The sequence below is a fragment of the Lissotriton helveticus genome, chromosome 1_2, assembly GCF_964261635.1.
Source record: "Lissotriton helveticus chromosome 1_2, aLisHel1.1, whole genome shotgun sequence".
NCBI lineage: Eukaryota > Metazoa > Chordata > Amphibia > Caudata > Salamandridae > Lissotriton > Lissotriton helveticus.
In genome coordinates, this window is record NC_136058.1 from 228,558,479 (window position 1) to 228,572,308 (window position 13,830).

Sequence of the window (13,830 nt, forward strand, 5' to 3'; positions counted from 1 at the left end):
TTGCCAAGAACTGTGTTTTAAAGAAGAGGAGTTGCTTTTGATACTAAAGACTTTGTGCTAAGAAGAAACTACGCTTGAACTATTATTTTTCCTTCCAAGAGTATTTATTAAGATTGTGGTATATTTTTGTCGTTATTTGGTCTTGTGCTAAGCCTTATATAAAAATCCTTATTTTTATAATACTACTGTGTCGTGTCCATTTGTAGTGTATTCACTTTATTACTGTATGTGGTCATAAATGCTTAACGCACTGCCTCTGAGATAAGCCTGTCTGCTTTGCCAAGCTACCAAGGGGGTGAGCAGGGGTTATCTAAGTGTGTGATCCCCTTGCCCTGACTAGAAAAGGTGTGTCCCTATTTGTCAGAAGTGTATACCTCTGCCAACTAGAGACGGCCGCTTCTAACAGTAGTCTTAATAATCTGCCAAGAAATTCTCTAAAAGGTTTCAGTCCGTACGAACTATTGTTCGGGACTAGAATGCATATCCAGGACCTCGATAGTCAAACTTCAGTGGTAGAAAGAAAATGCTTTGATATCAAAGATCGTTTGGCTATTTTACAGGACTTAAATGAAACAAGAAAAGACCTGAGCAACATAAAGTTGAAACAACAGCCAACAGCCACTGAAGAGAAACCACCTGTCCCAGCAAGGCCTGTCTGGATTCCAAAGATTGGGGATCTGGTCAGAGAGAAAATCGCGGTGAAGAAGGAATTTGGGCTTTCTTACAGAAAAGCAGTACCTGTCTTAGCTGTCAACGGAACAAGATCAGTTGTACTACCGCCCCTTGCTGGTAAAAAGGAGAACCGAGTTGTATCCATCGACCTGGTTAAACCACAATCATGTGGCCAATAATAAGTAGTAGGCCAAGTGGACTCCCAAGAAGTAGCAGAACACCAAAGTTTGCTACAAATCAAGAGGTTCAAACTGAGAGACTAATCACATTTGATAAACCTACAGTGAATCAACAAGGACTATGCAACAAAGCCATGGAACTTATGCCTCTTGAAACCCAAATTACAACAATTCGTCAAGAAACACCTGTCTACAACAATGTACCCACAGACTATGCTAATAAAACAAGGAAAAATCCAGAAGCAATTCCAATAATTGACAGAACTGCGTCAGGCTACTTCATCAACTTCGATGACTTTTTCGAGGATCCAAGCGAACCTGAGGAACAGCCAACATCAACAACAACTTTTAAAGACAAAACTAAAAAACTCTTTCATCAACTAAAGGAGACCTATCTGATTTCCCCATGGATTGAACTTTGGGTGGTGCTAGGTGTACTTTTCCTCCTGCTTTGGCTCATCATGGTATTATGCTTGGGACACTTCATTGAGGGAAAATATGGTACAATGGACACAGCAAGCCAGAACATCAACCTGGTCCTAAAGCCACACAAGTCTTCACACATCGAGAAAAGAGAACTTTCTTTAGTGAACTTCACAGCCAATCCATTACCCGGTGGGGTAGCATGGGACAAAACAGATTACGATATATATGGCCCAGTCGAACTCTTGAAGTATCCTCATCAATTTAAGTTTTCATTAAGTGACTTTGTAAAACTGAGTACATTCTCTGATAATTGGGACTTTGAAAGTATTAATGATATGATGTCAGACTTAGTTATGTCAGCAAAATTTACAGAACATGATTATTTACAGGGTTCATCGAATTATGATCAGATGTACTGCTACAACCACTATGGTAACCATTATTTGCATAAATCTGCTCAGCCTAGAAATGTTTTAAATTATATTCAATGGGAACATTGTGCAACTCCACCAAAAGGTAGTTAAAAAAACATTCTATGAGAAATTTCCATACTTCTCAGGGTTTAACACAAGTGAAGCAGAAACATTTTATTTCGAACTGTTAAATAAGACAGGAATGAAAACCATGCTAACAAATACAAAATTAATCTATTCAGAATCATTTTATGAAAAAATGAATGCATTTGGTTTTGATTTCTGGAATGATAACATTGAAACAAAAACAATCTGGGGTACTAAAGACTGGCAAGTCCGAGGTATAGAATCATTATTCAGAGCCTGCATGATCCCGGAACAAATTATATTTTTGAATGACACAATTCAACAAACAACCTGTCTTGGCCTAGCCAAAATTAAAGACTTAAACAAACCGTCTATTCCAAAGCCATCACCTGATAGTAATAGCACTACAGATGTTGAGATAAACGTAGCCCATATTTTTAACCAAAACAGAACACATCCTGATTGGAAAAAATGGTTGATCTGGCCCACAGACACAAATAACTGTCAAGATAGATTCCTGAACAAAATACAGGGGTTCAAATTGACCAGGCCAGACGCTAGATACTCCCAGCGACAACATCCAGGGATTGTAACAACCTACAGTGCGGGTAAACTATGCCTCGAATGGCTACATACATCCACACTGGAAGAAATTAAGCAACACTTAACTTTACTTAAAGAAGGTGCTGACTTGCGTGATTTTATTGTGGGACCACGCAAACAGCGTCAAAAACGTTTCATAGCGGCCTCTATATATGCAGCTTATAACGAAGATTGGAAAGTAGCTCAAATTAAAACAGCAGCGAAAATACGGGAAATTGACCGTATTCATTTGGAAAAATCACTTTCTGTTGTGGACAATGGGTTAATGACTCTGTCTTCCAGAATATATTCACTGGACAGTATTGTATCATCTGCAATCGATATAACAGAACAGGACATGCTAATGTTACAACATGGTCAGTCCCAATTGTGTTCTATTGTACAGCTTAGCTGGACGTTACAAAATCTGCGTTCAGGCTACGTGCCTTGGCGTTTAATGAACACAACGTCACTGTTCTCTATCTTTAACCTTACTGATATACAAATCAGATTGGCACAAAAGGGAGCAGAATATACAATTCTGAGCATTGAAAAACTTGAGAGATTACCATTGACAATGTCAGAACGACCTGTCATTGAATGGATAATACACGGGATAATAACTATTCCGATAACGACTTTCCAATTTCGATACTGCCAACAGTATATACAGAAAAGGGGGTGGTGATGAACAGAGTGTCTGAATTAAGCAGACCACTCTTACCCAGTCCAAAGATCAGGGCTTGATCCATCACCATTTTTTTGCTCACTGCACCATCCCAGCTCAGAACCTGGCTACATGCAAATTAGTCTGTTCATGTCCCAGTGCATGATGGGAACAGGGCAAACCAAACTACCAAGCCAATTCTTATACTGGGAAGGAAACAAGCTTCCGGGGACCGGTTTCTGGCATTTCAGCCGTCGTCGGCCCGGATTGCTTGAATCCTGATGGTGCAATGAGCAAGGGACTCACATCTGAGTATACCCTTCCACGCTTATGGTGGACAAAATGATTCAGAAAAGGGGGTGGTGATGAACAGAGTGTCTGAATTAAGCAGACCACTCTTACCCAGTCCAAAGATCAGGGCTTGATCCATCACCATTGTTTTGCTCACTGCACCATCCCAGCTCAGAACCTGGCTACATGCAAATTAGTCTGTTCCTGTCCCAGTGCATGATGGGAACAGGGCAAACCAAACTACCAAGCCAATTCTTATACTGGGAAGGAAACAAGCTTCCGGGGACCGGTTTCTGGCATTTCAGCCGTCGTCGGACCGGCTTGCTTGAATCCTGATGGTGCAATGAGCAAGGGTGATGGATCAAGCCCTGATCTTTGGACTGGGTAAGAGTGGTCTGCTTAACCCCTTTTCTTAATCGTTTTTGGCCACTATACGTGTAGCAGGGTATACTCAGACATGAGTCCCTTGCTCACTGCTCCATCAGGATTCAAGCAAGCCGGGCCGACGACGGCTGAAATGCCAGAAACCGGTCCCCGGAAGCTTGTCTCCTTTCTGGTGAAGAATTGGCTTGGTAGTTTGGTCTGCCCTGTTCCCATGATGCATTGGGCCAGGGACAGACTAATTTGCATATAGCCAGGTTCTGAGCTGGGATGGGGCAGTGAGCTAAATAACGGTGATGGATCAAGCCCTGATCTTTGGACTGGGTAAGAGTGGTCTGCTTAATTCAGACACTCTGTTCATCACCACCCCCTTTTCTGAATCGTTTTTGGCCACTATAGGTGTGGCAGGGTATACTCAGACATGAGTCCCTTGCTCACTGCTCCATCAGGATTCAAGCAAGCCGGGCCGACGACGGCTGAAATGCCAGAAACCGGTCCCCGGAAGCTTGTCTCCTTTCTGGTGAAGAATTGGTTTGGTAGTTTGGTCTGCCCTGTTCCCATGATGCACTAGGCCAGGGACAGACTAATTTGCATATAGCCAGGTTCTGAGCTGGGATGGGGCAGTGAGCTAAATAACGGTGATGGATCAAGCCCTGATCTTTGGACTGGGTAAGAGTGGTCTGCTTAATTCAGACACTCTGTTCATCACCACCCCCTTTTCTGAATCGTTTTTGGCCACTATAGGTGTGGCAGGGTATACTCAGACATGAGTCCCTTGCTCACTGCTCCATCAGGATTCAAGCAAGCCGGGCCGACGACGGCTGAAATGCCAGAAACCGGTCCCCGGAAGCTTGTCTCGCTTCTGGTGAAGAATTGGCTTGGTAGTTTGGTCTGCCCTGTTCCCATGATGCACTGGGCCAGGGACAGACTAATTTGCATATAGCCAGGTTCTGAGCTGGGATGGGGCAGTGAGCTAAATAACGGTGATGGATCAAGCCCTGATCTTTGGACTGGGTAAGAGTGGTCTGCTTAATTCAGACACTCTGTTCATCACCACCCCCTTTTCTGAACAGTATATACAGGCAGGCCAGTATGAAAGGTTGGGTAAAGGACACATCAAGTCATCATGGAAATTACCTTACACACACACATGTTATAGTGAAAAAGGACAGAATGTATTTCGTAGTGGTGATAATTGTGAAAAATCACTAAGTGGTGTACTTCTGTGTCAGGGCATGAATTTGCATGGGGCCTGTGAGGGGACTTCAAATAACCTTTCATGTCACCAGCTTGGCACACCTGCAACTCGAATAGAGCCATTCTTTAGACGGCTTTCTAACGGGAGCTACATTCTAATAGTGGACCACAGATGTTGTGGCCTGTTGCCAGGAAAAGCTTATCTCGTAAGTGTAACGTCCAGGGTCACTTGCTGTGAGCAAGTATTGTATCCCAACGACACTCCAGACAGGGAGGGAAACATTTGGCCCAGTCTGAAAATCTCTTCTATTCGAATTGATACTTTAAGCAGAATGAAGTCTGTTCTTCTACATACGCCAGTGCACTTGACGTCATCAAAAGAAACGTATGATCTCCAAGTTGCAAGGACAACGGCAGAGATACATAACCTTTTATCAACAAATTGCCCCCTACACTTCGCAGAAATGCTAAATGAAATCTTAAACATTTCTGATACAAATGGTATCGCGAGTGTATTTAAGTCAATTTTTTCGGGACTGTTGACACCTTTCAAAGCAGTCCTGGGCATCTTTCCTAATTTTGTCCATTCACTCTTTGGCGGCCTTCCACTCCTGTTGGGACTCGTAGCAGGCATTTTATTTTGGACTCTCCTGCTTCGTTATGGCAAGCCATGTCACAGACAAGACTCCAGCAACAATGGAAGAAACGATCCTAGCAATACACTATCGGGACCGCATTACTAAAGTCCTTGGATTAGCCCGGCTAAGAGATCTGAATATGACCTGGTTTCTTTCAATCAGACCCATCTGGCAAAACTGTATCTTACCTGTGTTAAGATGTATGCTGTGCGGAGAAGAATGCATGTTAGACGTCTGTCTTACACTACAATCAGAAGTACCATTGGATACAGATACTTTGCTGAACCCAGTAAAGGCTCATGCATCGTGTTGTCCCCAGTGGTTACCCATCCTGATGACGGCATTCGTTGAGACTTCACCACTGCGATTGAAGGGTAGTGAAGTGCAAGATGAGAGCAGCATCAACCAGGTACGACCTTCTGTGAGCAATGCTGATCAATACATCGATGATAACAATCATTCTCACGACTGCACAGTTGCGGCATTTTCCAACTTAGTCGAACTTTCACCTGAAGCGGTAAACTGCTTTTTTGAAAATCTGTCTGAAATGATGTTCTCCCCCGAACAGAAAGAATAAACTTTTAAGCAAACGAGCACTCAGCGTTCCCTGAACTCTGAATTTGGCCTTCAGCTTTGAATAAACAAAAGCTTCTGAAAATATTTGGAACTGTTTTGACTTCTTCCCATGAAAAACGAAACTATTTTTTTCCCCGATTCCAAAATATTTACTTTTTTTTGGCACTCATCATCTGCTTAAAGTAGAACTATTCTTAGAGAACAGAGCTTCTATTTTTAGGATCTCTAGTGACAATATATTAACTCAGCCTCTAGCATATTTACAAAAAACTGTATTTATATGTGATGGAATGGTCTCGCACTTTTCTTTTCTGTATTAAGAGTCATTTCATGTGTAATTTTCGCAAATCATTCATGCTGATATATATGTGCATCATTTTTTAATGAATGATTACAATGCTTGAAAGCATACAGTACCTATACTCATTTTCGTGTATTTCGCATATACCATTTCAGATGCAAAAAAAATGTATTTTTGGGGTGGATCGGTATACACATGCACCGTTAGATATGTTTACTATTGCTTAGTTTAGTAATTATGGACATGAATTCGTGGAGTGGGTGTAGTGTGTTTTATCTAGGTACCTGAATCAATATCCTATTCTTTGCCCTTGTCCGGTTATAAATCAATAATATCCCTGCAACGGCACAGAAACCTTTTTCATAATTCGGTCATAGCGCATGCTGTCACATTAAGCAAGCCTATTCCTCCAACCCCCTAGAAAGCACACCGAGTTCTTAAACAAATCCAAGCCTCCAGCAACCTGAGAAATCCCCGCTGCTATTGTTTTGATTTCGTCCGAGAACTCCTGTAAAGCACTGTAAGAATGACCAGTCCTTAGTGACATCTTTATTGACGTCTTATGTCCATCCTTACGTCAACCCCGGCACCTTTTCAGGTATAAATATACCAACGTTGCCTTAAGCAAACACACGGTGGTAATCCTGGAGCAGAGCAGCTACTACTTCCGAAGAGCCCAGCTGATGCGAGAGTCCACGGACGCTGCCCCTCCCTTTTGACGAGCTGAGAAAGACGCTGTCTTTTCTCTTGCCGAGAAATCCAGCCTCTGGCGTTTCCAGCTTACCCTTGCGGGTGACTGGGATACCGAGTCCTGAGAGAGAGATACCAGCCCTCCTGCCTTCTAATACCCAGGTACTGAACTGACTAAACCCTTACAGAGAATTCTTGAGTCAGATTCTTGGCAAAACAAACTTAACTTAAACTGCTACTTACTTACTCCCTCCCATGTATTAGGCTTAGGTCAGGTACACCGGGGTAGGCGTAGTTAGAAGCACCAGTTGAGTACGATTAGTCAATGTATATATGTATGTATCTATTTTATCCATTTTAAAGTATCATATGGCTAAGAAACCATATCAATGCTTTTACAGTATTATTTAATAATCCTGCTTTTACTGTATGCACTTTACTTAACTATAAGTATTGCAATTGTAGCAATTCATTTCTCTTGTATGAGGAAAGAGACTGCTCAATAAATAACACCTTTTATTGAAAACACCCGTCTCTCTTTTTCTCTGCAATCTGGTGAAACTAAGTACGCACTTATTGACTGAGTGAAATAGCTGTCTTTTGTTTTCACACGACTCTAGAGATATACTCTTATTCAGGGAGAGCAAAGTTGTCATGTTTTATGGTTGTCAGAAACTAAATCCCTTCTTGTCTATCCAGGGAGGTTAAACTCCTCCTCACTTATTCGAGAAAGTTTATAGTGAACTCTGAGCTAGCTGGCACAAAACTTAAGTCTAATATAGTCAGTAGAGACCTAGTTAACCTCAGTCCTACGTCTACACTACTGAATATATTATTCCAATGCGCAGAGCCTATTGGGACTATAGGAACTACACTACAGGGTCTTGGGTCAATGTCCGCGGACTCGATAATTCTCGCTTAGGTGCCTACGCTAACCATGGGTCCCACTCTGCAACTCTGGGCAATAGCTTGCTTAATCTCCACAACGGCCCCAGCAACGCCGGGGATGCCTGGCTTCACCTTGGGGTGCCCTCTCACAGGGAAAGCCAGGACGGGTTCCCCAGCGGTATACAGCGCCAGGACGCCACATAACGAGGTAACAGTGCGCTTTACAAGTATACATACATTACATTACACAGGAAGTGTTGTAACAATTGACAGTCCTTCACTCTCTTTAAATATAGTTCATGGCTAATACAGCTTCAGCCTCAAGTTTTCAAGTGGGGATCTGCCTCCTCAACAACGGAGGCAGATCCCTACTTGAAAACTTGAGCCTGAAGCTGTATTAGCCATGAACTATATTTAAAGAGAGTGAAGGACTGTCAATTGTTACAACACTTCCTCTGCGGGTCCACGTCTGTGGGCCCCCCTCCCCGAAAGTAAAGACCTGCAATTGCTGTCTATTGCTTACAAATCGTCTTGGCCACACAATATTGAAAACCAGATTGGCAACCACTGCTTGTCACATATTGCTGATGGTCACATCAAACCGGCATAATGCAGTCTGTTCGTGAGAAAGACTAACCCAGCCCTGATGAGAGTGCGGCAATTGATTTAACCGGCACTCGAAACGCGTCGACAGACAAAGGAACTCAACTCCTTGGTTAAATATTGTAAATACACCCCCTTATGTCCCTGATATTTCAGAGGAATTGGTTTATCCTAAATATAAGGGTGTTAGTTGTCTAATTTATCATTTTGTATGACAACTTTGTATTTCGTATTCTGTATATATTGATTGTTTTTTGTGACATTTCATTCGTTTGTATTGATGTTTGATTATTATGAGTTTATTTGTAATTGTATGTCAAAACACGCTTTCACGCTGTTCATTTTCACTGTGTAAGTACTAATGTGGTATTTCATTTAGTTGACTATGTGTTCTTTTTGTGATCAAAGACATTAAATTAAAAAAAATAATGAAATAAAAGGCAGAAATTACTGCTAAGGTAAACGTATTAGTTTGCGTTCATCTTACTTCATATGAATAAGTGTTGTGAAGTCACTAGAGGCATAGGTAATTTTTTTCTTATGCAGTGTAGAGATTTGGCATAAAGTGGCGGAGTTCTGCGTTGAAGCGCGCATTGAAAGTAACCACAATCGTCTGGTCGTAGTGCTAGACTTCCAGATGGGGGAATAGGTCGAGGCCCTGAAAACCCGCATCGAAACAACTTGGTTGTTGTTGAAGGAGGGAGGCGCATTCGATGGGCCACAATTAATCAATCGCCGGAAATATTGTTAAAAATGTACACTAGTATCATACCTTTGTTGGAGAAGGCAAGTCTTATGTCTGACAATCCAACTAATTTAGAACCCGATAGTGACCTAGGGAAAATTCACCAAGAAATGGTTCTAATTCTGGTGGATTTTTTTTTAATAGCGGACCTACTAATAATAATTCTGGCAGTGATCAAAATACCTGGTTAACAGGAATTGCAGGGAAGCAAAGCGAGCCCTGTTGTCATCACTCAAGGGCAGTGACAACGTTCGTATTAGGGAAGCTAGGGCTGTTTTTAAGAAAACTATTGTAAAAGCAAAATCTGATTGGGAAGCAGATAGATGGCAGGCCATAAAGATGGCTTTGGATTCAAAAGATAGTAGAGGTTTTTGGAACCTGGTCCACAAGGGAAAAATTGAGGGTAGGACCACTATTGATCCAAATATTGATGTGGAAGCCTGGCATCTATATTTTAAGGAATTATATTCAAGTCCGTCTATTGGTTTGAGTGTGAGTGAGACTCTGGTGCGTTGTCCCATCTCTGAACCCTTAAGGGATATACCCCCATGTACCATGCTTGAGGTATAGATAGGACAGATATCCTAGCAAAGCTTCAACCCAATAAAGCAACAACATTGGATAGAATCCCTGAGGATTTGTATAAAAATGAACAGGTAGTGTGGGCTCCATATCTATTATTACTTTTTAACACAATTCTTCATGGCCTTCCAGCACCGTCTACCTGGGCCGGTGCAGAGATCATCCCGATCTATAAAAAAGGTTCCCACATTGAACCTGCAAATTATAGACCAATTAGCCTCATCGATGTTACACAAAAAAATTTAGCAAGGGAGCTATTAGGAAGACTACAGGATTGGATAGAAGACTGTGGTGTTTTAACTACGTTGCAAGCAGGCTTTAGAGCTAAAACTTCAACTGTAGACCAGTTGTTTAGGCTTCAGTTGATATATTGGAAGCATGTGGTTCTGGAAGGTGGGAGCCTGTATCTTACCTTCGTGGACTTGAAATCAGCGTTTGACATGGTGGACCGTGACCAGCTGTGGAGTATCCTGTTGGACATGGGAGTTCCACCATATCTCTGCTTCCAGGTTAAATGACTTCATAAGGGCACAAACGCTAGAGTAAGATACGGCAAGAATGGGCAATTAACGGCTCCCTTCCCTGTTGGTAAGGGGGTGAGGCAGGGCTGAGTGCTTGCGCCGACCCTCTTTTCCCTCTTCCTAAATGGACTAATTGAAGATCTACTTTCCGCCAAGGATCTAGACTCCCCTAAAATAGCATTCCGCAAATTCCCCGCACTAATGTTTGTGGATGTCACCCTGCTCCTCTCGAAATCACCGATGGGGATGCAGCGAGTGTTAAAGGAATTTAGCCAGTTTTGCAAGAAGAGGAACCTTGTAATAAATATTAATAAAATAAAATACATGGTCTTCAATGCCAATCTCACTAATTGCCCACACCCAATGATGGACGATAGGCCTCTCGAGCAGGTCCATATTTTTGATTATTTAGGCCTTTCCCTAAATGTCAAAATGGGGTGGGGTCCCCAAATTAATAAGGCCAATCTGAAGCCAACCCAGGCAATTGGGGGAATTCTAAAAGTCCAGCAGAGTTATGTTTTAAAGGTCATAAGCCCACCGCTAGAAATATACAGGGCCCGATTCACAGAATGAACTTAAGACTCAATCCTAAACTTACTACTATTTTGGTATTCACAGAATGAACTTACTACTTTTGGTATTCACAGAAGTTAGGATTTTGTCTTAAGTTTGTCTTAAGACAGACTTAAGACAGACTTAAGACAGACTTAAGACAAAATCCTAACTTCTGTGAATACCAAAAGTAGTAAGTTCATTCTGTGAATACCAAAATAGTAGTAAGTTTAGGCTTGAGTCTTAAGTTCATTCTGTGAATCGGGCCCACAGAGTACAAGCCCGGTCGGCTTCTTTTTATGGGGCAGAATTGTGGTGGCACAGTCCATCTAATGCCCTGACCCTAACTGAAAATAAGTTAATTAGACAAATCCTAGCTCTTCCATCAAACACACCCCTAGTACTGCTGAGGATGGATCTGGGTATCCTCCCAATGGTGGATTTAATCTCGCTCGACCGCTGCTTTATTGGCGACGGCTTTGGAGTACATCAGAGCTGAAACACTATAGAGAGGAACTCAAAGCGGTAATGTCATCATTGGGGGCTGTGGGTAGTATACCCTGGCTGTCTTTTGTTAGGGATTCTTTCCGTGCAATGGGCAGGGAGGATCTATGGATCGCTCCTGAAGAATCCTGCCTACCTATCTCTAAAAAAACTTTAGCAAAAGCCTTGAAAGAGTTTAAATTGACTAGTCTACTACAGGTAGTCAAATTCACAAGTTTAACATACGGGTTCTTGGATTTTAAGTCACAATACCAATTCGAGCAGGTGTTAGATTTAATACAACCGCTATTAGCAAAGAAGTTGTTTCTGCAATTCAGATCTGGGACGCTCCCGCTCTATGCAATAACCAATAAGTTGGCCGGCGCAACCCATTGCCTTTGTCCTGGATGCCTAGCGGAGAAGGAAACAGTAATTCATGTATTGTTCTTCTGCCCAGCATATAAACAGGCTAGGTTTAAATGGGTTATACAATTATGTAGAAATTTGGGTATTAGGAACTATCGAGAATTCTTTAGGATCCTAAAATCTGATACTGACCCAGTTTATGTTGCTGTTATTTCAAAATTTCTCTTTGCTATGTGATCTAAACGAAGGTATTTGTTAAAAACTGATCTGACTCCTAGTAACACATAGTTCTGTTTTTCTTACATGCTGTGATTATCCAATCTGTAATAATTAACTCTGTAGCTGGCATTGGGAGTTAATTCTATGTGAGAGATAGAATTAACCCCATGCCGGCTGGCGTATTGACCATGGACTTTTTAAAAGATTTTGGACGTGTTTAATTATGTTCTCATATGCTTTTATTGTAAATTATATTTTTTATGTAAGTTTTAATTTTATGAATTTCCCACCAATGATGAGTTTGTACTTCCCAATATTTATTGTGGCTTGTGTATCCCTACACGTGTATATACCAGTGTTCCTAACGATCTTCAGGGCCGGACTGGCTACCGGGCAGTTGTGTGTGCTGCCGAGCTAGGGGCTAATTTCTCTGTGGTGGGGGCTTATTTCGTTGATGGGGACCTGCGTGCGATTTGAAATAAAAAAAGCAAAACGAATTTCATTTTGCCCACGCAGGTCCCCATCAACGAAATTAGCCCCCAGCACGGCAGCACACACAACTTCCCGGTAGCCAGTCCGGCCCTGACGATCCAGGGACCAGGAGCCTGTGCGAGATACCACCTGTGAGGAGGCCAGCCTCCACACACACCGGCATATATACCTATATCCGGTTACCGCAGCGCGGGACGTGCCGGACGAAGCCCAGACAGGGGCCGTACGGGGCCGGATGAGGCTGGGCTGGGCCACGAATTCTGGTTTTGCAGCTGTGGATTCAAATCCCCTAAGTGAGATTTTTAACTCTTGACTTTGGGCAGAGCCCTGTTTTCAGTCAGTTTCTTAGGACACATGTTTGTAACCCTTATATTAGGGTAATTTCCATTTTAAGTCTGTTTTGTTATTGAAACATTTAAATATTTATTGAATGATTTGATCATGTCTTAATCTAAATCTAATAAAACCGCATCTGGGCTGGCTACAATAGACAAATACTTAGTGAAAGTGGTCAACAAAATCAATAATGACCGGAGAGCCTCGCTGGGACGGGGGAGTCCCCCTGCTTTACACCCAGTCACTCCTACCCCACTGCTGGCACTACCAGTGGATGATAGCTCTGATCTGGGTAATCAGGTACCTGTAATGACTCTAGCGCAGGTTCACTCTGAGCCTCATCAGGATATCCCGGATACATCTATTGAGGCAACGGAACAGTGCCCGCCAGTCCCCAGAGTAGTGAGGGCTTGTAGGAAATTACAAACTAAACGTGGGGGGAATCGTAGTAAAAAAGCAGAAACAACCCAACTACCCCATAACAGCCCCTCTGGTGGAATTGATCCACAGGAAAGGAAAAGCGTAGCCAGTGTAAATATAAACCTTGAACAATTTGATTTACTAGTTTGTGCCATAGAAGCCAAGATAGAGGCTAAGATGGAAGAGTTGATTAAACCCCTAGTTCTCAAATTGGATACTGTTGCTCTAGAAGTTAACAGACTAGGAGGTTTGATAGCAACACATCTGGCCTCTGCTGAAAGAACTAAGGCTGTCGCTAAGGGTCCTGCTGGAGAGGGGCAGGGTACTAGTAAAAGTACTTCACATAAATCTACCCAGTTAATACCAGCAATTGAAACTGTTTTGCCTGATCCAACATTAATAGGTTGTCAGAACAAACAGTCTATAGCAGTACCAGAAAGTCAATCGGGTCTTAGAGTGGCAAGGAAAAGCCGCTTCATTAATCTTCCCCCTGACTGTGCACCCTATGTGGTTGTCCTAACCA